The 23,446-nt window shown below is 39.6% G+C and overlaps 1 long non-coding RNA gene across 1 annotated transcript; it reads right to left on the bottom strand.

The window, feature by feature from the left end:
• Positions 1 to 262: 262 nt before the first annotated feature.
• Positions 263 to 5,934, bottom strand: LOC138950792 (uncharacterized). Its single transcript, XR_011450798.1, has 4 exons — positions 4,237 to 5,934; positions 3,207 to 3,436; positions 2,127 to 2,291; positions 263 to 807 (listed from the first exon to the last, which is right to left on the bottom strand). It is a non-coding gene; the product is annotated as an uncharacterized lncRNA (long non-coding RNA).
• Between the last annotated feature and the right edge of the window lie 17,512 nt (positions 5,935 to 23,446).

Below are 23,446 nucleotides of genomic sequence, written 5' to 3'. Positions count from 1 at the left end.
AAAAAAAAAAAAGTATATTTCTAGTCTCGGTTCTAAATTCTCAACTCAACTCCAAAAAATAATAAAGAACAACAAAAACCCGCATCATGCATTGTCTCCTTCAAGCTGCCTAGGTTGTTTGCGTTCGACTCCCATAAATGACAAGGAATTGTTTAAACCTTTTCTTTCTATTTATTCACTTTTTGTTTTCTTCTTTTCTGAACTCTTTATACTTGTATTTTATTCATTTTAATTTAATAGCCTGAAGGTTTGAGTCGTGTATTAAAAATCGAATATAGTGTGTAAGTGCCCTTGAACAGCTTTTCAGAATCATGTATTCTATATTTTTAGTATGGGATACCCACAAGAAAAGTTCAAATGCATCCATGCGTCTCCACTGATAGTAATGGTAGTTGAGCACTTCCAGTTTAGTCTTCTGTCGTTCTGACACAACCTAAAAGGGTACATCATGTCTGAACATCATCTGTAGAAGAGTGTGAAGTTTAAAGCTTAGCTTAAATAATGTCCAACAAAACCCCAGACTCTTCTGTACATTACCCATCAGCCACACAGACCTGAACTGTGAAATACAATTACTCACTAGCAATTTCTCAGGCGAGTCAAATCTTACATTCATCAAATTTTTGCAACTAGCATTGTAAATAAGCCTACAGAGATTACAAAGTTCAATTACTGCAAACCAAATCATGAAGGCTCTTCCATGGCCTGTTGTTTCTTTCTTTTATCACAGGCTTCCAAAAACCAGTCTTGAACGGCCGTCTTCAAGGTCTTGACCTGTGGCACCCGTACAGCTTCACGGAACAGCCTCTGCATGACAAAACAAAAAATAACATGAACTCAGATCATCAAACAACTATCACTGATTTGAGAAAAGTCTCAAGTTTATTTCCTGACGCCTGTAAACTTGCTAAAAATCATACAGACACACAAACTTGCATACACACCATACGCTTTTACAACACACCAACTATACTTGAGTTAGGAAATTACAACACATTGTAATCCTTGTAGAAGAGAAGTAAAAAAAAATACCTACCCTAATATTTGTTTTAACCCTTTCGCTGCCAATCAAAACTTGGGTATGTGCATTCCTGACTGCCAGGGAATATTGGAGTTTGGGGTGTAATAATTCACAAAAAAATCTAGCTTCAAACTGGCAGTAGGTAGGTAAGTAAAACCTATGTTGTTTTTAAAGGAAATTGAACCAAGAATCTGTTTTTAGTGTCTAATCATGGAAATGATAATTAGTTTGGCTTATAATGATGTTTAAATATGAACTTTTGAAAAATCAGCCCGGCGCATCTTCCGGTGCCTGTGGATCAAACACAGGTGGCTGTTTTGCTCGCTCCAAGAAAGGATTATAATCACTGTCATCTACCTGTTTCCAACGAATTGTCCGAAAGAAGATCTCCCCCTTCCCCTGTCAGTATCCATAATCATTTGCACCGCCTGTAGCGTCAGTCCGGCTTTGTTTTTCCCTACTAGGGCCCGGTCGACAGTCACCGTTAGCCATTTTGACGAGTCGAGATTTCTCTCCCATACCCTGTCGACAAGGCCGAAAATAGCCTTCAAACGCAAAACCGCGTCACCATTTATGTTTATTCATGAGAATGAGGTATCCTCCCAAGCCATTGGCTGCTATTTGTGTGTCAGCAGTGACGTAGCATTTCTGGAAAATCCCGGAACGGAGAAGACGGGTTTACCCGTCCTAAGGCGCTGCGGCTGCACAAGCGCATGACTGGTATACCCGTCATAAGGCAGTCAAGTGGTTAAAGTTACTTTTACTATGACTTTTTCTTTGGGGGCCTTCGGAAATTCATAATACATGTACTGTGACGTGCAGACGCATATGTGACGACATCATACCGTTTGCTTACATCCTTATTTCGTATGTAGTCGAAAATCCATGACACTGACAAATGAGCTCAGGAACTTGGCTTCTAGCAATTTAATGTTAAGCGTAAAAGCTTTGACAACTATCATTCACATGTGAAACATGGCAAATTTAAAATTGATTCCAAAGAACAAAATTTGAGACAGAAATAACTTGTTGTTTTGTAGACATGGATTTTATCTTCTTCCTAAAAGGACCAGGATGATTTTACAAATTATGAAAAACAACTCACTGTCGATGGCTTTTAGTCGCAGCGTACACCATGGTCTCTTTCCCTGCCCTCCCCCAGAGCCCCCTGTCAGCAACCGTGTAGCCTATGGAACACCTTCGTCATCACAGCATCAGTAGTCGTCTTTAGTTCATGTCCACTAACCACACCGAGCTCATGGTCATGGATCTGAAACAAACAAAACAAGCCAACTGAATTCCAAAAATCAAATATTCAGACAGCTCTTCTTCACATACAAACAATTCAATCTGGAAGCATCATACTGTCACCTGGAACAAAAAATCAATAATCGCACTTGCTTTAAAAAAAAAAGTTTTCAGAAGAGCAAATGGTGATTGAGTGTAGCATTGTCATAAAATGTAATCACACACCTCAGGTGACCTGCATCAATCATTCAATACTATCTCACAAATCTTCATTTGGAAAGCACAAACATAGTTAGAAGAGAGCGTCAACCGTGATACTATTCAGTGTGGACAATTTTTTTCTGACCCATAATCCGATGCCTACACAAAGTGAGAATCAGAACTCACAAGAAGGCACTGTTGCATGTTTGTGATTATTTGCTTGAGTGTAGCACTTGCAGTTTTGAACTTGAGGAAACAGCGTATGCAATTTCTGTTACATCCCTGAAAACCTAGCAGATGGCAGCTCTGGCCACAGAGCAATATTTGCATTATTTCTCACAGATGCAATGATCACAGAAAACAAAGTGGTGCATGCATTTTCCGCACCCCACATGAGAAAAAGAGGCCCATCATTGTGCGTACCCATAAGCATAGTTTTATCATCAAAATGTGTTGGTTAAATTCACAAATGTGACCAATACGCATAAACCTTGCATGAATTCCCAGGATAATGGGAAACTGGTCATGACTGAGAACTGATGAACAGTTAAGATACACCCGTGAACCGTGATGACATCTGGCATCCTCCAAAAAGCACACACTCAAGGTAACATTTAAAGCCTAAAGAGCGTCTAACAATAACATGTCACTCTCACAAGATCTTGCTACAGTTATCTGGGGAAAATAGCACAGGCATGACTGGTCTGCTTCAACAATAGCATTCAAAGCCACCTACCAGTGATCACTCCTTCGACAGATCCATCATGTGCCTTCAACATCTTCCACACTCAACAGTAAAAAGATGACTTCATCGAACAGTAGCACAGGCTCTGGCTCCACCATGATTCTTTGGCGACCAATTACTAAATTAGTCGCATCAGGTCCATCTGCTCCTGTAGAACCTTCTCCAGCAGCAAGAACTGATGTTTATCTTGCCGCTCTGCTCTGCTCGTAGTCTTGTGTCCGCTGAATGGAAGAAAAGAAGAACAAAAAGTCATTTACATGAAGCAATACATATTTTAGACAATCTGTCGGCCTGAAAAGAAACCATCAGCACTAAAAAACAATCTGAGCAAATGTTCAAAGTAAACGTGACATCTCTATATTTTTGAATTCAGGAGAAGATGAGGAATATATATATTGCAATCAATTTTTAAAGGGGCATACAGAGTGGCATTTGATGGGGTAAAAAGATGTAGGGACTCAGCAGTTGGAGATGAAAATTTTTGTGTGTATTTACTTCAAGCAGATTTTTTTTTTGTTTTTTTTTAGACAGAAGAACAAACACACACTAACAATCCTTGTTTAAAGTTGAACTGACCTTAACTTTTCCTCCAAACACTAGAACTTTTTGTATTCATTCAAAAATATTCATCAAAAAGGTTACATTTTAAATTCAATTTTGCAGACTTTGGATGAAAAGTTACTCTTCTCTGGCATCCCGCGGACACAGTTCACACTTTCTCATCAATGAGATGCCTGTGTTAATTAAAAACAAACATCAATAAAACTATTAAAATAAAATAAAAATTTAAATATAAAAATAAAATCGACCAACCGCCCCCACCCGATTTTTTTCCCCTTTGCTGGAAACAACACATTTGTTTCACTAAAACAGTAAAAGAGATCAGCTGAATTTGTTTGACACATCTGGTTATAACTAAAAGAATAAAACACAAAATAAGCCAAAGTCACAGAACAAAAAGACGCTGTCAGTGTCACTATCAATGACTCTGAATGAGACACTCATTGCTATCGAGCCATACCTGTTCATCTTCACCTTGCCGGGACGGAACGACAGTCTGCGTTACTGGCATCGGTGGCGGTGTTAAGGTCACTGTCCATCTCAGCTTTCTTCACCTTCAGTTCAAACAAGCAGTGAGCACCGTCATACTCAAGTCAAAGCTTTCTGAAAAAATAAATACTTGGAAGTTAAATAGGATCACATTGATTCCCAAACCTAACAGTAACAGTAACACGCAAACATCAAAACTGGAATATTAATTATTAAATATAAGCATCTCAATTTCACTAAATTAGTATATTTATTTTCTCTGTGATGTATTTTTTATTTTTATTTCAAAAAAATCTGTTTTTCAACTTTATCACTGCACACGCTGACACAGCCTCTGCCTGCCTCTCTAGTCTATGCATGCCTCGGGAACAAGGGTAATTTTTCTCTTTTCCGAGACTCAGACACAGAATATTCCACTATGACTATGAGTCTATGTCAGTATGCGGAACTGAAAGTTGAACATCTGTGGAAAAATAAAAAGATACAAATAAAAAAAAAACAGATATATGAAGAGCCTATTAGTATTACTACTAAAGCTCCTGACAACTGCTGCCGCAATGACTCGACCAGATTAGGAACCAACCAAAGTTCACCAAGAAACAGACAATGAGACATAAAATGATAAACGAAAATTCAGTTTTTATGGTGCCGTGAGCGACCCGCGAATCGGGATTCGGATGGTATTTTCACTCTTCCACAACTCCTTAAAAACAAACCACTGCATCAATCAACTTTATGTTTTTGGAAAAGTTAGTTCATTCATCCATCTTTCAGACAAAACAAACATGAATGAATAGAACAGTGTTCTTCTAGGCGAAAAAAAAATCGAAAGTGTGAGAAATTCTCTCTGCCATCAAACTCGGAAGCCGAAGCGGCGAGCTATCAAAAATTCAAATTCCCAAATCTTTCCTTCAGTTGATCAACTTACCTATTCTTGAAATAAGTCAATCTTCATTTCAGAGAGAAGGATAAGATTACCTTGCATCCAATAAGCAAGTCAAAAATACAAGTCAATATGAAGAAAAAGCAAAAAAACGCCGATACAATGTGGATTTGACAGACTTCTTGCCAACAGGAAGTTGGAGATTGTCTGATTGAAGCACAGTCTGACAGACAAGGGAAATAACTTCAATAAATTGCTCTTTTCAGTCAAGGTAACTGTCTCCCCTGAAATTGAACTTTCATAGAGATTTTCTTCCAAAGCAAAATAAAATAAAATGAAAATATGCTGAGAACAAATTTTATGTAACCATTAACATCAGCCTTTATTTTGAGTAGATAATTAGTTTCAAAGTTACTTTAGTTTACATTTTTTTGTTTAATCTGAATTTTTTAAATGTTTTTATCGTTTTGTTATGGGTGTTCATATAGATTTCAGTTATCTTTTCTGTTCATATAATATTTTTATTATGCTTTGCCTAGATTTTTCCACGACATTATTTTGTGGAAAGCTGATTCCTACAACAATACCAAATTCCCATTACAATAATTATATTACATGCTAAAACAATTATAATGATAATACAAATTAAAATAATCATATTTATTTTAAGATAAAAATAATCAGGATAACAATTAAGCAAATAAATGTTGGTAATAACAAAATGATTAAATAAAAATTAAATGGGAAAACCATTACATAAAATAAAAATATTTTTATTAAACTTTTAAATGCATTTTTTTTTTTAACCGAAACTGTCTTAAAGGCATATGTACGCGCTCCCGTGTTTACAAAGTGTAGTTTGCCCATAATCGATGTCAAACGCACCATAAGACCATGTAATGACGATATGTCGCCATGCGCGGACCATATACATGCATTACAGCTTGTTTTAGAGTCTCAAAAACTTTGGATGTAAACAAAGACGCGGAGTTATTTCCCTTGCGTCAACGCTACCTCTGTTGGCAAATCTATAAATAGGACGATCCAGATCAAAATGAAAATTAACATATCTCAACATTGAAGGGGTCCTAGACCACAATATTTTGCAGGGAACTTAATTTAGCATGTCTCCAGCTGTTGGTAAAGCAATTAGCGTGTATAGTCATCGAGTACATATGGCTTTAAGATAAACTGAAAAATAACGGATTGAAAGTTTTTATGCAATTTTTTTTCTAAAACAAAAAAAAAGAAGTTTTTGAAGAAGAATAACTATTCATAACCAAAATTTAAAAGTAAATATTTTTTAATAACATAAAATATAATAAATTATTTCATGAAGTAAATGCATAAACCCACGGTATAAAATTAGGAAAAACAAAAATTGCAATCACCTTTTCATTGAATCCATGCGTGCTAAACACTGCGTGGTGAAGTCGTTTCGAATGCGACAATCTGCGTAAAAGTTGGCGAAAAGTAACGCGCGCGAAGCGAAGGTGTCACGAGGCCGTACGCATCCCCGCATGAAAAACGCAGAAATAACGCATGCGTCACGCAGAATCATGCTGGCTGGGCTACGACATTTCTCCACAAAATGTCCCCACTGTCACAATTTCCCGCCAAATGTCCGCAACTGCGATAATTTCCCGCCAAATATTCCAACTGCGACAACTCCCCGCCAGATGTCCCAGCTACGATAATTCCCACCAAAATGTCCCCACTACGACATATCCCCGCAAAATGGCCTCCACTGCGAGAATTCCCCGCCAAACAGCCCATCTACGACGATTCATCGCCAAATGTCCCCACTACGACAATTCCCCGCCCAGTGTTCCCCACTGCGACAATTCCCTGCCAAATGTCCACACTACGACAATTCCCCGCATAGTGTCCCCCACTGCGACAATTCCCCGCCAAATGTCCCCAATACGCCAAACTCCCTGGAAAATGTCCCCACTGCGACAATTCCCCGCCAAACGGCCCCACTACGACAATTCCCCGCCAAATGTCCCCATTACGCCAATTCTCCCTGGAAAATGTCCCTACTACGACAATTCCCCGCCAAACTGGTAAAATCGTGCCGAATGAGCCCGAGTGTTCTCAGATAGTCTCCGCGTGACCCCACATGTTCTAAAATCGTCACCACGTGTTTTCGTCACACTCAAGAATAGGTCATTGCTTTGGGTTGATAATAAACATCACTGTGTTTCTTGGCTCGCTCACTTTTTCTGTTCACTCATCCAAAAGACTTTGCCATTTTTTTTGACAAAATCATCAGGCTCAAACAGGCGATGCAAAAGTCCCACGCTTTGAAGTAAGTTACTTCAAAGTGTGGGAAGATCCCCCCACACTTTGAAGTAAAAACTGAGTTTACTTCAAAGTGTGGGAAGATCCCCCCACACTTTGAAGTAAAATATGGGTTTACTTCAAAGTGTGGGGCACATCCCCACACTTTGAAGTAATTTACTTCAAAGTGTGGGATTACTTCAAAGTGTGGTGCAACATCCGTCCTGTTTTGCTTCCTCCTAGTCACCCGAACACACTCTTTTTAATCATGCTACAACGACCTGGATCGTGGTACACCTGACTCTAGCCCCCGAAGGTAGTACACCCCTTTCTCCACCCCACCCCCACCACCCACCACCCCACACCACCCCACAAGAACGATCACACGGTAGGTGTATCCAAACTAATGCTTTTAAATGGTAGATAACCAAACAATCTTGTATCTAATGTTGTATCATGCTGACGGGTACTGTTTTGTGTATCGGGTAAGCTAGTTTCCTTCCCATTTATGTTCTCGTGTACTTTGTCAGAGAAGAAATTGCATCAGGACAGGTCATTTATACTGTCTTCTACGTTAAAAACTATATTATAACACAGAGCATGGTCAACAGAAGGACTTTAAGCTTCTTGCTTGTTAAAATCTAACTATACGTACGTGTGGATTATGCTTTTTGAAGTTTCAGCGAAACATGGTTTGGACTGGCGACGGGTATAACGATCAGCAGTGAGTGTACAAGTCTGCAATGGGACTGATATTGCTACTGTCACTTAGCCACTGTGGTCCAGGAAGCTGTCCAGAACCTCACCTGAGACCTTCAAGGCAGCTGGTATGTGGTCTCTGGGTTCCATCTGTCAAATGAAAACGCTCCAAACAGGTTAATGTTTCTATCAATGATGCGCACTGTCTGCGCGCATATGCGGAGGGACGTACCACGAATTTCGCCAGACATGCAGAGGCTTATCCTAAGTCTGCGGGAGAGCTTACCCACTGAATCTGCAGTGCCGCAAAATAACATCAGATTAGAACACCTAATACGCAAAGCATGTACACTAAATTGCACATAGAATACTGCAAGGTATTTAAGATCAATCTGTGAATACTATATATAATCGTGAATCAAATTGTAGTTCCTGAGTAATTTGTAAGAAATTGAAACTTAGCTGCAAATGTTTAATGAGCTTCATCAGAAAATCGAACGCCACCGTTAACGAGTATGAGTTATTTCTAATATGCTGACTGTTAGCAAATGATACCAGACATGTCGAGAAAAAGATATCAACATGAGCATTTTAGACGAATAGCAGTATGGGGCACTGAAATGCTAATGATATATGACAAATCTAAATAATCTCATGTATATATAGCTATATATAGCTAAGACAAGTCTGCTTTAGAATAACCATAACAAATAATGTGGTTTTTCTCAAGCATTCCATTCAGGAAGCATTTTTAGTGATATCACAAATTTGCTTCTGCGTGCGGGGAATAGAAAGGTGTGTACTGCATTGGGGGAATGAGTAAGGTGTACCACGATCCAGGGCTTGGTTACAGGTCTTACCCGGTTGCTAATTTGTTATTCTACTTCGGTTGAACTAAGGAGAGCAAGCAGCGCATTAGTGTTAAATAATTCGTTTTAAACAAGTGTAAAGCAACGACTGAAAGAACAGATTTGGTTATCAATCAATCTGCTGCAGGATAAATGTGTTGCTAGTTTGCTATGTTGTTGTAAACAGTACGTGTTGAGTTTGCCAGGGCGCCCTGAATGTAATGTGTCAAGCTACAAAGTTCCTCAGGGGCCATTTTGGAGTGTGTAAACTACGACACGGCTCTGTGTGGATTGTGTGACAACAGGCAGGTAGGTGACGAATTTCATTATGGGTTTAATTAACTGTTTCTGTAATCAGCCTTAGATGCGAACTCACGAAATGTCTTGGAAATTATTGTTGTAACTACTCTGAATCTGTTCTGTTACAGAGTGTATCAACAAGTAAGTCAGTATTGAAACTGAAACGACTTGTAACTCAATTTTACTTATGCATTCCAGTAATGTTGCTATTGTTGATATGCGTTGTACTCTTTTTATATGGTTGTTTTGCTCGTGTATTCCGTAGGTGATTATTAGTGTATTTTGTTGTTGTTTGTTATTTACGTTCTTTTTTTCTTCTTTTTATATTTAGTCAAGTTTTGACTAAATATTTTAACATCGAGGGGGAATCGAAACGAGGGTCGTGGTGTATGTGCGTGTGTCTGTGTGTCTGTGTGTGTGTGTGTAGAGCGATTCAGACTAAACTACTGGACCGATCTTTATGAAATTTGACATGAGAGTTTATGGGTATGAAATCCCCGAACATTTTTTTCATTTTTTTGATAAATGTCTTTGATGACGTCATATCCGGCTTTTCGTGAAAGTTGAGGCGGCACTGTCACGCCCTCATTTTTCAACCAAATTGGTTCAAATTTTGGTCAAGTAATCTTCGACGAAGCCCGGGGTTCGGTATTGCATTTCAGCTTGGTGGCTTAAAAATTAATTGATGACTTTGGTCATTAAAAATCGGAAAATTGTAAAAAAAAATAAAAATTTATAAAACGATCCAAATTTACGTTTATCTTATTCTCCATCATTTGCTGATTCCAAAAACATATAAATATGTTATATTCGGATTAAAAACAAGCTCTGAAAATTAAATATATAAAAATTATTATCAAAATTAAATTGTCGAAATCAATTTAAAAATACTTTCATCTTATTCCTTGTCGGTTCCTGATTCCAAAAACATATAGATATGATATGTTTGGATTAAAAACACGCTCAGAAAGTTAAAACAAAGAGAGGTACAGAAAAGCGTGCTATCCTTCTTAGCGCAACTACTACCCCGCTCTTCTTGTCAATTTCACTGCCTTTGCCATGAGCGGTGGCCTGACGTTGCTACGAGTAAAATGGCATTGCGTTCAGTTTCATTCTGTGAGTTCGACAGCTACTTGACTAAATATTGTATTTTCGCCTTACGCGACTTGTTTAAATACATTGTCTGCAACTGGGTGTTGATACGTTTTTATCACGTGGTGAATATTGTATTATAACTTGTTTAATTGTATTTGAGAAAGAATACATACTTAGTAGAAGAATTCTTGAAAGTAGGGTTTTAGTGAAGTATAAGTTTTTGAAGGTGGTTTTTGTGTTGCATAACTCCCCCAGAACCGAGAGTACAAAAATACTCAGCTATGAGTCATTATTTGGAGAGAAACTGCGCAGCATAAGCTTGCCACTGATCCGCAGGTCAGGTAATTGAACCTTGCAAGTGCAGCTGCATAATTTAAATTAGCAAGTGTACAGTCAGTATCACTCCCTGATCGTGAGTCATGTTAATTCCACAGGCACTGAACAACAAAATTAAAGAATTTTTTTTTAGGCAAAGCCCAGATTATACGAGAAAAAGAAACAAGAAGCCCAGGTATAAAACCGTCATGAGCTGGTGGCTCACTGTCAGACTCCGACGTATCATTATCAAATCTCACTGGATCGATCCTTTCAAAATCCATCTCTCCACCTTCAAACTCCATTTTCAACTGACAGAATCTGTGTCCTTGCTTGATTCAGCTGAATCTGTGATCACAAATCACCTCTGTGAGTCAAAACAATGACCACTACTCACACTGTGTGTCACTGTGTTGGAGAATGACTATCCATTTCTTTTGTTGAAACTATATTTTCTTTTGCCTGAAGTAGTCAATCTTTTGCCTGATTATATTTTCTTTTGCCTGAGTATATTTGCTTTTGCCAGTTTATTTTATTTTTTGTTCAGACAGCAATTCTTTTGGCGGATCAACTTTTTTTTGTGGTACTTTAATTCTTTGTCACCCAAGCCATCTTTTCTTTTGGTCAGAATGCATCTATTTTGTTTGGTACAACCATCTCTTCTTTTGGTTCATTAAACGGGTGCCATTAAAAATAACTAAAACGTAATCACCGAGAGTGAGTTCTGGCTGACCGAAACCCGTCGACCGAGACCGAGACAGCCCGGTCGTCAACAAAAATGCGTGCGCTAAAGCGCCCGAGAGACAATAGGTGAATAGCCGCGATTATTGTCCGACTTCGGCTGTATTCATACACGTGCCGGTAATTTGATTCACGATAAATCTTGTCAAAAAAATGTTCTTCTTACCTTGTAAAGGTGTTAATAATCAAATCAGTGATTGCACTCGGCTATCCTGTAATCTAGCGACCCTGGATCCTCTGAAGCGTACCTCAGTTGGGCTCGATAATGGTCTAAATTATCTAGATATCAGCTTCCTTGCTCAAAATAATGTTGAAGACACTTAAAACGTGAATTCTTCCCAGATGGTATTTCAACAAACTTTAATAAATGTACTTGATGACGTCATATCTGTCAGATACAAAAAATGTTGAGTCAATCACCTAAGGGAAGGATCTCTAATATGGACCACATCCCTGTCTGACTTAACAATTTCATTTGACACATTTACCGTCTTTGGATAATTTACAAATTCCAAAACAGTTGCGGACGCACAAACCAAAACAACGTTAGGAGTTTTCTTCTTTAGTACACTTTTGGCAGCGTTCTATCAAAATGGGACACTTAAACGGACTAGTTTCTGTCAACACACAAAATGTGCTATATATGACAGCTAAGACAGTAATAATTATTGATTTATTTTAAGAGTGTTGACCTCGTGATTTTTAGCACAAACGAACATTAATAGCAAAATCTCAAATAATGCGTGTTTCTACTAATATGGACCGCCTTCAACAAACAGATGAAAAGAAAAGATAAAGACTGGTTTCAGTCTTTGCATTAATAAGCTTGATGAAAATAACCTATAACTAGCCCTCAAATATCAAAAACATCTATTAAACAGTCTCCTTTTCGTGAAAGAGGATAATATCGTTTATTTTCACATTGTTGGGTAATTAGTTTCTTTTGTATATTGTTGTCTTTCGAATAATGTTCTCATTGAATCGAGTTGTAAGAAAGTTGTACGTTTTTTCTATTAGCTGCATAACCCTCGGCCACGGAAAATTTGAATGGTCGCTTCTTATTGACATTGACATTGACACACATTGCCAATAAGAAGAGACAAGTACATTTTGCAATTTTCCACACACAAAAATTCGAGGTTAGATAACGCTCTCAGTTGACGGGTTTCGTATATTTCATGACTTACCAGTCTCGTTTAGAATAGAATGTGTTCAGTGTCGAACTTTCATGGTTACATCTTCACTCGCTGTTTTCTTCATCGCCATGAATATTTTTCACTCTGTAATGTACTGCCAGCGTTTTGCCATGCTCCCAATCCATTCAAAACATACTGCAAATAGTCAGACACCAGCATCGAGTACTGAATCATGATACATTCAGTAAATGCGTGCACTTTGAAATATAATATTTTAAAAGTTACAAGACTATTGATGAGTGTGCACTTACATACAAAGGCGTGAATTAAAAAATAGTCTTATTGTTTCAGATCTTTCTGGTGATGCATTGACACCTTTTAAACCCCCCTATCTGCGTGAGCCAGGATGTGGATTTCGCAACGGTATTCTGAAACATCTACATGCAATTCAGTAAACACAGAATGTGCGCGCGTGTGCACGCGTGCGTAAGTTCCCTATTCTTCATTGCTGATTAGAATAGTGTATGTGAATGGGAACAATCGATACCAGCAAAATACGTAGCTGACGCTACCAGGTGCTTTGACAGCTACAATGGCGGAGGCGCCAACTCCCAAGATGGATTTCAACATTCTGCTGTTCAACGTAGGGCATGGGAAGGCGAACGGAGAATCCGCAGCAGGAATCGCGGAAGACCAGCTTTCTGGGATAAGAAAGGTCCTTGGGGTTATATCCCCTCCTAACATGTTTGTACTTTGCCAGGACAAAATAAGTAAGAGAAAAGCAGAATGTCTCCGGAAAAAACTTGGATACCAACATATTTCCCACAAGGGTGAAAAAGAAAAGGACACAGATATTTTTCACGATCTCCGACACAATCCAACATACTCAGGGACAATAATTCCTCAGTCTCAGTTTGAGCCTTTCATTTTCCTTGATAAGCTCACAGCATGGAGGGTTCTCATGCACGGTCAGTCGGTTTTGATTGTTTCATGGCATGGACCGTCGACTGGCATGAATGGGCCGGCTAAAAAAAGAGTCTTCAAATCGCTACGGTTGTCGTAATCGGTGGTGACTTTAACTTGAAAATGAAAGAGGCAAAGGCTGCAGCTGAAGAGTATGACATATGGGACGAGGCATCACGCAATGGGGAGATCGTTGGTTTTGGAGCATCCTCTATAGACTTCCTTGTCACGTGGCCAAAAAACCGTGTGCGTTGTGTCGAACGTTTCAGGTTTAATTTTGAATATAACCCAACACGCGCGCGCCAGTTCTTATCGCATTCCCAAAATAAATGGAAAATTTCTTTTCCTAAATCACAAAGGAAATGTGACGTGACTCCATTCGACCATAAGCGTTTACTGTTCAGGCTCAGACTGAAACCTCAAACGCCAATTCCTTTCGCGCGAGACCCAGATGTTGGTGAAATTGCTCAGAAATTTCGCAAATTGAGTTTTAATAGTTAGTGAGCCCTGTCTATCTGTCTGACTGTTTGCTGTTCGCCCTGTTTGTCCGGCCATCTGCCTGTCTGTCTCTATCTCTCTTTCTCCCTTTCTCTTTCTCTCTCTCTCACACACACACACACACACACACACACACAAACACACATACACACACACACACACACACACACACACACACACACTACACGCACAGTATTGGGGAGGGAGATAGCTCAGTCAGCAGCGCTGGCTTTGAAACCAGTTTTCGATATCGGCGTGGGTTTGTGGAGAAAAGCGACTACATGAATATTTTTTTGGTCTTTTCTCCATATGCAATTTTCTTCTTAAAGTTTATAGAGTGAAGAAGAAGAGAAAGCGTAGAGAGCAGAATATATTATCTAGGTTAGTATTGAAACTGTGTGGAATTAAGATTCACACTCTAAAATCATATTTGTTTTTTGTTTAGTAAATGTTTGGAGATAGGTATGATACAGTACTTTTTCATTGTTTAATTGGTTTTGACACATGGCGCCGGCTTGACTGACGGGATATGAACCCTAGGTCACTAACTCGCAACCACTTTGTTTATGCACGTGGGCCGCCAGCGAAACCGAGCATTGTTTCGACATCCAACTCTCACCTTTCTCCCTCCCTCCCCAACCCTCCTTTTCTGTTTGATCTGATTCTTTACTCCTATGTTGAATAATATACTTGATACACACAGGCGAACACACATACATACACACACATACTCTCTATATATCTCTCTCTCTCTCTCTCTCTCTCTCTCTCTCTCTCTCTCTCTCTCTCTCTCTCTCTCTCTCTCTCTCTCTCTCTCTCGTCTTTTATGTAGCTTTTATATCATTCTTTCTTTTACCCATGTATTCAATATAAACATGTATTCTGTGTTCATTTGTTTAGTAGAATGTAGATTTTATGTTTCTACATATGAGAAGCCTGTTCAATATACACTGTGTTTGATTGTGGTTAACTTGTAACTGCATACGGTTTTTGGTGTGACATGACTATTTTGCGAGGTAATAGTCAGAGGTTTTACACTTTGTTCACAGTGTTGATAACCAATGAGTGTTTGGTATCAAATGATGCGTTGAAGAATGTCCATTTCATCGACGTATATCTTTATAGCGTTTTTGATGTAGTTTTCTTAGTACGGGAGTTTTTGTGTATTTTTGAGGGATTTTAACTGTAGCTTCTATGGAGGCTGACAGCAGCCTCGAGACTCTACCCCCCCCCCCCCCCCCCCCCTCCCTCCCCATTTTGTTCTATGACGTTGACACGATCGCGCCGACTAAACTGGCGGGGTTGTGAACCCTAAGTCACGCTCCTGTTACTTGCCACGAATTTGTTTTTGCACGTGGACTGACGGGGACAGTCACAAAAGGTATATAAGCTGTTAGTTTTCAAGGTTCGGCGGGAGTCTTGGCAACCAACCTGGCTTAAGTGTCTAAATGGTATACCGGACTCCCCACCACCACTTAGGGTTACAGCATTGCTTCGGTGGGAATGGTTGTGGATGAGTCCAAACCTGAGTACTGAGAAGTATTTGTTGTTATCTCTAAACTGTCCTCCGGAGTTTTGGCAACCAACCTGGCTTAATTAAGTGTCTAAATGGTATACAAGATTCCGCTCTGTGGACTGAACTGACAGGGTTAAAAACAAACGTTCCGCAGTCCCAGGTTACCACACGGCGAGTAAAGTGGCGTCGCTTTACTCTTTTACTTTATTTTTACTGAGGCCCCGAACCCCTGCCCAAATTTTCGGCCATATTAGGACATAGGATATTGCTTTCAGTAGCGTATTTTGCTAAGGGTACCTACGGGTCATGCCCAATTTTTCAGCCATTTTAGGACTTAAAATATTTTTCGAGTAGTAGAAAAATTACAGGAATAGAATGAACCAATGTACAGATATATTTTCTGAAAAGAACCAACGCCTTGTATTGAGTTGTTTTTATGATTTGTTTTGATTCAATACAATTTTGAACTTTACCTGCCTCTTCTTGAGTTTCTATTCTGTGTGTCTGTTTGTCCTGTCGTGTGATTGCCATCCTGACAAATGACCTTCAAACACGTATAACATCTAAGACACAGACACAGACAATTAGAGTTAATGTGAAGCTCGTCTCACTTTCGGCTTTACAAATGGTGTCAGAAATGTGAAGCTAAGACCGCTCGGCTTTACAGTTGTTCAACCCTAAGCTTCGTCGAGGGATTTATTTCCCATAGTCAACTTTGTGCTGGCTCTTCTCGGTGTCCAAACACCCCAGTGTTCATGCATGCGCACGACAAGGATCCCAAGGTCACAGTGACAGTCTCAGGGCTCGGGAACTTGAATACACTTAACGACATTTCAACACACACAAAAAACACTCTCATGCCCGCACGTACGCAGGCATGTTGGAACTTGCACTACAGTCTGAAAATCTTACCTACGGTACGCACGAGAACGTAGATTTTTTAATTTCTACACTAATCGCCATAAAAAAACTAAACACATACATTTAGCTGAAGAACTTTGTGATGCAGCCAGTTATGGTAAAACCAGGTATATTGCCAGAAAGGTAATCCATTCCCCTACCGATTGAAACAAAGAGTTTCATTTTTCATCAATTAGTTTTTATGCAGTGTACCGGAGACCTAGGACACCCCCCAAAATCAAATTCGCAAAAGCAAATTTGCAGACACTAAAATATACCAAAAAAATCAAAATAGGCACGAGTGACCCCGTTTTTGATCTCACATTGAAGAGCAACTCATTTTCTACCCATACAAATTAATTTGGTTTAGCTGTTGTGCCTAGCAGTGTTGTTTTGCCATTTTGAAGAAGACATGTGTCAAACTCTCAAGAGAGACAAATTTCTTCCGCACCCTCCCAGGAGACTATGCCTAATACCCCAAAAGCTGATTATCTCACCCTTGCACATCTGACTGTGTGCAGGTTTCTGATGTTTTTAAGTTCTCATATGTTATCTCATCTCATCTCATCTCGTCTCATCTCGTCTCATCTCAACTCATCTCTACTCAGCTCCGACATCTCATCTCATCTCTGTTTTTTTGCTCATATTTTGGTTACGAATTACTCTGTGAGATAGTACCTTGTTAAAGCACATTAGTAAGAAAAACTGCTTTCACGTGTTTTGCAAGTTTGTACATTCATTATGTTCTTGCACTTTTGACTGTTTGGTGAGTTTTGATGTTTTGTATCCTAATGAAGAGACATGAATTTTCATTCACTCTGCCTTAATCACTAAAACACGTAATGAAGAAATTAAAGAGTGTTGGTATGTACATGTGCATGTACTTATACGTCAATAATGGTGGGTTTTATTCTATTGTCTTTTCTTTTTCTGCGTATGTCTTTTATCTATACTGTTCAAAAAAAGAAACGCATAGTTGCTACTTGCCAAATTTGTTTTATTTTTCGAAAAAATTAACAGAAAATCCAATATTTAGATTATTTGTTTGAAATTTGGTATGGACACAGTTGAATGCACACACAGTTCATTTGCATCTTCAAATCAATCAGTCAATCAATACGATTGGGTGCCGAGGCTGTCAAGTCAGTAGGGGGTGTGACTGCCTTGAGCAGCAACAACTGCCCGGCACCTTCTGGGCATGGACTGGATCAGATGCCGGATATCTTGCTGTGGGATGGTGTCCCACTCCTCCTGAAGTGCCTGCAATAGATCGCGGTGATTTGCCGGCGCTTCTTCTCGCCTGCGCACACGTCTGTCCAATTCATCCCAGAGGTGTTCTATCGGGTTCATGTCTGGCGACATGGATGGCCAGGGAAGCACCTGGACATGGTGGTCGGTGAGGAACTGGGTGGTGAGTCGTGCTGTGTGCGGGCGAGCGTTGTCCTGCTGGAATATGGCATCCTGGTCAGCCAGAAGAGGAAGGGCGTGTGGGCGCAGAATTTCCTCCACGTATCGCTGGGCAGTTATGCGCCCTTGGACGTGCACCAGGGTGCTCCTTCCAGCGGTATTGATCGCCCCCCACACCATGACGCCTCCACCACCATGAACGGGTGCCTCATCCACACAGTTGGGCGCGTAACGTTCGTTTACTTTCCGGTAGACCCTCCTCCGACCATCATGTCGCTGGAGCAGGAAGTAGGACTCGTCGCTGAACCACACGTGTCTCCAGTGATTCCGAACGGTCCAGCGAAGGTGCTGGTTGCCCCACTGCACTCGGTTCTGGCGATGGCGGCGGGTGAGGACAGCTCCTCTGTGAGGTCTGCGAGCTCTCAAACCAGTTTCATGCAGGCGGTTCCGCACGGTCTGGTCCGATAATCGGTGTGGCCCGGGGAGAGCCTGGACAGAAGATGAGGCCGACAGGAAACGATTTCGGAGGTGGCGGAGCCGTATGAAGCGGTCGTGAGCAGCAGTTGTCGCCCTTGGTCTTCCCGCTCGTGGCAAGTCAGCAACGGAGCCAGTGGCTTGAAACCTGACCCACAGTCTACTGATGGTGCTCTGGGACAAGTGCCTGGCGATTGCACTTTGACTTTGGCCTGCTTGTAAACGACCCAATGCAATTTGGCGGTCTTCTTTGCTCAATCGGGCCATCTTTCGTCGCTGAATTGTCGTCTGATTTCTTTGTGGCGAACAATCCGCTTTTATGGGTTTTGGAAGACATGGTGAGAGCTCAATATTCCCCGAGTTTCACGAGATTACACTGAAGCATGACGAGTGGTCATGCCAAATGAGCAATTTTGACATTGTAGCCACTGATAACGCATGCGTCACGTGCAGAGCTCACTTGTGGCAATGGACGAAAGGTCGACGACCAGATAAACATTTTCTGCAGTTTGGTGGATATCCTTGTAGCCATATAACTAAATTAACCAAATATTACAAGCTATGCGTTTCTTTTTTTGAACAGTATAATTAGGGCAGATTTATGTAATGCCGAGTCAACATTATTCGGTTCAATGTTTTTAAATTTGTCATCACATAGCAGCTTCCTTGCACTACTTCAATCTTTGTTATATAAATGTATTACACCCTGATATAAAAATAAGTGTTTTGTTTGTTTTGTTTCGTTCGGGAGCTAAAACTCCCCCGGCTTTTACGTGTATGACCGTTTTTACCCCGCCATTTAGGCAGCCATACGCTTTCGGGGGAAGCATGCTGGGTATTTTCGTGTTTCTATAACCCACCGAACTCTGACATGGGTTGCATGATCCATTCCGTGCGCACTTGGTCTTGTGCTTGCATATACGCACGAAGGGGGATAAGGCACTAGCAGGTCTGCACATAAGTTGACCTGAGACATCGGTCACTCCGGGCGGCCGCGGCCGAGATTTGAACTCACGACCTTTCAATTAGGAGGCCGATGTCTTATCCACCAGGCCACTGCGCCCATCAATGATGAGCGAAAAGTATTCTTTTACGCGACACCGATTGTACCAAATGATTGAAGTGTGATAATTATGCCAGATTTCGTTATTTTTGTTTGACATTGTACTCTTTTTACATTTAGTCAAGTTTTGACTAAATGTTTTAACATAGAGGGGGAATCGAGACGAGGGTCGTGGTGTATGTGTGTCTGTGTGTCTGTGTGTGTGTGTAGAGCGATTCAGACTAAACTACTGGACCGATCTTTATGAAATTTGACATGAGAGTTCCTGGGTATGATATCCTCACACGTTTTTTTCATTTTTTAGATAAATGTCTTTGATGACGTCATATCCGGCTTTTTGTGAAAGTTGAGGCGGCACTGTCACGCCCTCATTTTTCAACCAAATTGGTTGAAATTTTGGTCAAGTAATCTTCGACGAAGCCCGGACTTCGGTATTGCATTTCAGCTTGGTGGCTTAAAAAGTAATTAATGACTTTGGTCATTAAAAATCTGAAAATTGTAAAAATAATATTCGTTTTATAAAACGATCCAAATTTACGTTCATCTTATTCTCCATCATTTGCTGATTCCAAAAACATATAAATATGTTATATTTGGATTAACAACAAGCTCTGAAAATTAAATATATAAAAATTATTATCAAACTTTTTTTTCCGAAATCATCTTATTCCTTGTCGGTTCCTGATTCCAAAAACATATAGATATGATATGTTTGGATTAAAAACACGCTCAGAAAGTTAAAACGAAGAGAGGTACAGAAAAGCGTGCTATCCTTCTCAGCGCAACGAATACCCCGCTCTTCTTGTCAATTCCACTGGCACTGCCTTTGCCACGGGCGGTGGAGTGACGATGCTACGAGTATACGGTCTTGCTGCGTTGCGTTGCGTTCAGTTTCATTCTGTGAGTTCGACAGCTACTTGACTAAATGTTGTATTTTCGCCTTACGCGACTTGTTTCTTCCAAACATATAAATATGTTATATTTGGATTAAAAACAAGCTCTGAAAATTAAAAATATAAAAACTATGATCAAAATTAAATTTCCGAAATCGATTTAAAAACACTTTCATCTTATTCCTTGTCGGTTCCTGATTCCAAAAACTAATAGATATGATATGTTTGGATTAAAAACACGCTCAGAAAGTTAACAAGTCGCGTAAGGCGAAAATACAACATTTAGTCAAGTAGCTGTCGAACTCACAGAATGAAACTGAACGCAATGCCATTTTTCAGCAAGACCGTATACTCGTAGCATCGTCAGTCCACCGCTCATGGTAAAGGCAGTGAAATTGACAAGAAGAGCGGGGTAGTAGTTGCGCTAAGAAGGATAGCACGCTTTTCTGTACCTCTCTTTGTTTTAACTTTCTGAGCGTGGTTTTAATCCAAACATATCATATCTATATTTTTTTGGAATCAGGAACCGACAAGGAATAAGATGAAAGTGTTTTTAAATTGATTTCGACAATTTAATTTTGATAATAATTTTTATATATTTAATTTTCAGAGCTTGTTTTTAATCCAAATAGAACATATTTATATGTTTTTGGAATCAGCAAATGATGGAGAATAAGATGAATGTAAATTTGGATCGTTTTATACATTTTTATTTTTTTTTACAATTTTCAGATTTTTAATGACCAAAGTCATAAATTAATTTTTAAGCCACCAAGCTGAAATGCAATACAGAAGTCCGGGCTTCGTCGAAGATTGCTTGACCAAAATTTCAATCAATTTGGTTGAAAAATGAGGGCGTGACAGTGCCGCCTCAACTTTCACGAAAAGCCGGATATGACGTCATCAAAGACATTTATCAAAAAAATGAAAAAAACGTTCGGGGATTTCATACCCAGGAACTCTCATGTCAAATTTCATAACGATCGGTCCAGTAGTTTAGTCTGAATCGCTCTACACACACACACACACACACACACACACACACACACACACACACACACACACACACACACACACACGCAGAGACACACACACATACACCACGACCCTCGTCTCGATTCCCCCCTCGATGTTAAAACATTTAGTCATAACTTGACTAAATGTAACAAGTCGCGTAAGGCGAAAATACAATATTTAGTCAAGTAGCTGTCGAACTCACAGAATGAAACTGAACGCAATGCCATTTTACTCGTAGCATCGTCAGGCCACCGCTCATGGCAAAGGCAGTGAAATTGACAAGAAGAGCGGGGTAGTAGTTGCGCTAAGAAGGATAGCACGCTTTTCTGTACCTCTCTTTGTTTTAACTTTCTGAGCGTGTTTTTAATCCAAACATATCATATCTATATGTTTTTGGAATCAGGAACCGACAAGGAATAAGATGAAAGTGTTTTTAAATTGATTTGGACAATTTAAGTTTGATAATAATTTTTATATATTTAATTTTCAGAGCTTGTTTTTAATCCGAATATAACATATTTATATGTTTTTGGAATCAGCAAATGATGGAGAATAAGATAAACGTAAATTTGGAGCGTTTTATAAATTTTTATTTTTTTTTACAATTTTCAGATTTTTAATGACCAAAGTCATCAATTAATTTTTAAGCCACCAAGCTGAAATGCAATACCGAACCCCGGGCTTCGTCGAAGATTACTTGACCAAAATTTGAACCAATTTGGTTGAAAAATGAGGGCGTGACAGTGCCGCCTCAACTTTCACGAAAAGCCGGATATGACGTCACCAAAGACATTTATCAAAAAAGTGAAAAAAACGTTCGGGGATTTCATACCCAGGAACTCTCATGTCAAATTTCATAAAGATCGGTCCAGTAGTTTAGTCTGAATCGCTCTACACACACACACAGACACACACACACACACACACACACACACACACACACACATACACCACGACCCTCGTCTCGATTCCCCCCTCTACGTTAAAATATTTAGTCAAAACTTGACTAAATATAAAAACGAAGAGAGGTACAGAAAAACGTGCTATGCAGCAAAGCGAAACCACTACCGCTCTAAAAAGGCTCGTCAGTTTCACTGCGTTTTGCACGAGCGGCGGACTACGCTCATTGTGAAAAATGCAGTGCGTTCAGTTTCATTCTGTGAGTTCCACAGCTTGACTAAATGTAGTAATTTCGCCTTACGCGACTTGTTTCTTCTTTTTGTGAGTGAAGTCTTTGTGTGTGGACAAATCATTGAACGTTATTATCAGTCTGCCCAAACAAGATTTTGTTGTTGATGCTGTGATATGTTACACTGTTTTGATGAATTGTGATACACAATGTCTAATCTACTGTTTATTCGTTACAATGTTATTTTTATGTTTTTGTGCAATATCGTTTTGTAATTGTCAGGCCTGAACAAAAATCTGTTTTGTGAAGACCGACAATGAAGTATTTGTTCTTGTTCTTGTTCTTCTCGTTCTTTTGTTTACATGTCGATTATTTTATTAGGATAATTCCTTTTTTGATCATATATGTATCTGCTTTGAAAATAAGTTACGTATTCGGACGTTTTATATGACAGACAAAACAACACAATCATGTGCACGTGGACTTACTGGATTTTGAATAGGACGAACTTACAAATCACACTGAAGCAATTAACAGAAGCGGAACTTTAAGGCACGACCCTTTCCGTGCAAATTATGTGATACACCATCTCAGATGTGGCCAACACTTTTCGTGAGATAAAGTCATGCCTCCGCTTGGTCACATACCAACAATCAACAGCTTGAGTCCTCAGAAGAAGAAGTTATGTGCTGAGTTGCAATCGTTCTATAAATTAATTTCTTACGTTGGCTTTCAAGATAGTAATTCATCATATATTTCCGACTCTGCAATGCACGTTTGTTTCAATGGGTGTTGATTTTTGGAATGTGTCAAAGCTGGGGGATGGTCTTAAGCATATCTGTGATCGTGAGCAGAACAGTTATTATCACGGAAAGGAGTGTGCCTTTAACCCAGTCACTCGTTGTAGCCTATCTTCTTTATCAAGACGGCGAAATGTTTACACTTACCACTAACCTTTCCCTATTTACGAATTGTTTCTATTAACGAGACACGTACGTGCTATGTAATCCCATTACTGTCG

The sequence above is a fragment of the Littorina saxatilis genome, linkage group LG16 (genome assembly GCF_037325665.1).
Source record: "Littorina saxatilis isolate snail1 linkage group LG16, US_GU_Lsax_2.0, whole genome shotgun sequence".
Lineage (NCBI taxonomy): Eukaryota > Metazoa > Mollusca > Gastropoda > Littorinimorpha > Littorinidae > Littorina > Littorina saxatilis.
The sequence above is the reverse complement of the archived record's forward strand: the minus strand, read 5'-3'. Positions and strand labels throughout refer to the sequence as shown.